The 2,744-nt window shown below is 61.6% G+C and overlaps 1 long non-coding RNA gene across 1 annotated transcript; it reads left to right on the top strand.

Annotated features, from left to right (window-relative positions):
- Window positions 1–1,339: 1,339 nt before the first annotated feature.
- On the top strand, window positions 1,340–2,197 carry LOC126653213 (uncharacterized). Its single transcript, XR_007632148.1, has 3 exons — window positions 1,340–1,486; window positions 1,653–1,812; window positions 2,146–2,197. It is a non-coding gene; the product is annotated as an uncharacterized LOC126653213 (long non-coding RNA).
- Window positions 2,198–2,744: the final 547 nt, after the last annotated feature.

The following is a 2,744-nucleotide window of genomic DNA, read 5'->3' as shown; positions in this document are numbered from 1 at the left end:
GGGGAGGGGCTGGGGGACCCTACGGGGAGGGGCTGGGGGGACCCCGGGGGAGGGGGGAACCCCAAGGGAGGGGAAGAGGTCAAGGGACCCCCAGTTTGGGGGGAGGGTCAAGGGACCCTCTAAAGGAGGTGGGGGAGGGTCTAAATGACCCCAAAAGGTGAGGGGGAGGGGCTGGGTGGGACTCCCGGGGTGGGGAGGGACCCCAAGGGTGGGGAGGGGGCTGGTGGGACCCCGGGGTCAAAGGGACTCCTAAAGGGGAGGGGCTGGGGAGACCCGGGGGAGGGACCCCTTGAGGGGAGGGGCTGGGTGGGACCCCGGGGCCAAAGGGACCCCCTAAAGGGTGAGGGAGGGTCAAAATGACCCCAAAATGTGAGGAGGGGAGGGGCTGGGGTGACCCTGGGATGGGGAGGGGCTGGGGGACCCCGAGGTCAAAGGGACCCCCTATAAAGGGGGGAGGACCTCAAGGGTGGGGGAGGGGCTGGGGGACCCCGGGTCAAAGGACCCCTAAAAGGGGGGAGGGGTCTAAAGGACCCCAAAAGATGATGAGGGGAGGGGCTGGGTGGGACCCCAAGGATGGAGGGAGGGGCTGGGGGGACCCCTGGGGTCAAAGGACCCCTAAAAGATGGGGGAGGGGTCAAAATGACCCCAAAAGGTGAGGGGGAGGGGCTGGGGGACCCCAAGGATGGGGAGGGGCTGGGTGGGATGCCCGGGGTGTGGGGAGGGGTCAAGGGACCCCCAAAGGTGGGGAGGGACCCCAAGGGAGGGGGAGGGCTGGGTGGGACCCCAGTTTGGGGAGGGGCAAGGGACCCCCAAAAGGGGAGGAGTCAAAGGACCTCCCAAAAGGGGGAGGGTCAAGGGACCCCCAAAAGGGGAGGGGCTGGGTAGGACCCTCGGGAGTGATCAAGGACCCCCAATGGGGGAGGGGTCAAAATGACCCCAAAGGTGAGGGGAGGGGCTGGGGACCCCTGGGGTGGGAGGAGGGGCCAAAGGGACTCCCCAATTGAGGAGGGGAGAATGAGGGGGAGGAAAGCCCCAAAATGGGGACCCTTTAATTAGGACCCCCATTTTGGGGACCCAAATTTTACCCCCTATTTTTGGGGACCCTCTCCTAATTTTTGGGACCCCCTCTAATTTAGGGACCCCCCTTAATTTTAGGACCCCCTGACCCCCAAATTTACCCCCAGGAGTTCCACCTCTCCCAATCCCCTCCCAAATTGGGACCCCCTCATTTTCCCTCCTGAATTGGGACCTCAAATTGGGACCCCTGAATTTTAGGGGACCTCCCTATTTTTGGGGACCCCAAATCGACTCCCCTAATTTTGGGACCCCCAAATTTGTTATTTCCCCCCCCCAGGAGTTCCACCTGAGCCAGTCCCGTCCCCCCCTGCGCCCCCTGAGCCTCCCCACGGGGCTGTCGGTGCGGGAGGCGCTGGAGAGGGTGCTGAGGCTGCCGGCCGTGGCCAGCAAGAGGTACCTCACCAACAAGGTGGGTCATTTGTCACCCCCCTGGGTCACCTGGGGGTCATTTGTGTCACCTGTCACCTCCCTGTGTCATTTGTGTCCCCCCTGTGTCATTTGTGTCACCCCAAACTTCCCCCATCACCCCCAAACCTCCCCCTATGTCACCTGTCAAGAGGTACCTCACCAACAAGGTGGGTCACCTGTCACCCCCCTGGGTCACCTGGGGGTCATTTGTGTCGTTTGTCACCTCCCTGGGTCATTTGTGTCACCCCTGAGTCATTTGTCACCTCCCTGTCCCACCCCTGTCACCCCAAACCTGTCTGTGCCACCCCAACCCTGCTCCAGCCAGAGGTTCCTCCCCAACAAGGTGGGTCACCTGTCACCCCCCTGGGTCACCTGGGGGTCATTTGTGTCATTTGTCACCCCCCTGTGTCATTTGTGTCCCCCCTGGGTCATTTGTGTCACCCCTGAGTCATTTGTCACCTCCCTGTCCCACCCCAACCCCGCTCCAGCCAGAGGTCCCTCCCCAACAAGGTGGGTCATTTGTCACCCCCCTGGGTCACCTGGATGTCATTTGTGTCACCTGTCACCTCCCTCTGTCACCTGTGTCCCCCCTGTGTCATTTGTGTCACCCCAAACCCACCTTGACCTCCCTGTGCCACCCCAACCCCGCTCCAGCCAGAGGTCCCTCACCAACAAGGTGGGTCATTTGTCACCCCCCCGGGTCACCTGAGTGTCATTTGTGTCATTTGTCACCTCCCTGGGTCATTTGTGTCCCCCCTGGGTCATTTGTGTCACCCCAACCCCACCCGTGTCATCCTCAAACCTTCCCTCGTGGCTCCACCAAGAGGTCCCTCCCCAACAAGGTGGGTCATTTGTCACCTCCCTGTGTCACCTGAGTGTCATTTGTGTCACCTGGGGGTCATTTGTGTCACCTGTGTCCCCCCTGTGTCATTTGTGTCACCCCAAACCCACCTCTGTCCCATCTGTGCCACCCCAACCCCGCTCCAGCCAGAGGTCCCTCCCCAACAAGGTGGGTCATTTGTCACCCCCCTGTGTCATTTGTCACTTCCCTGGGTCACCTGTGTGTCATTTGTGTCATTTGTCACCTCCTTGTGTCATTTGTGTCACCTGGGGGTCATCTGTGTCCCCCCTGTGTCATTTGTCACCTCCCTGTCCCACCCCTGTCACCCCCAAACCTCCCCCTGTGTCACCTGTCAAGAGGTCCCTCCCCAACAAGGTGGGTCATTTGTCACCTCCCTGGGTCACCTGGGGTGTCATTT

Source organism: Myiozetetes cayanensis, unplaced genomic scaffold (assembly GCF_022539395.1).
Source record: "Myiozetetes cayanensis isolate MyiCay16 unplaced genomic scaffold, myiCay2020 scf974, whole genome shotgun sequence".
NCBI classification, from domain to species: domain Eukaryota; kingdom Metazoa; phylum Chordata; class Aves; order Passeriformes; family Tyrannidae; genus Myiozetetes; species Myiozetetes cayanensis.
Note: the sequence above shows the minus strand (reverse complement) of the source record. Positions and strands in the feature narration are given on the sequence as shown.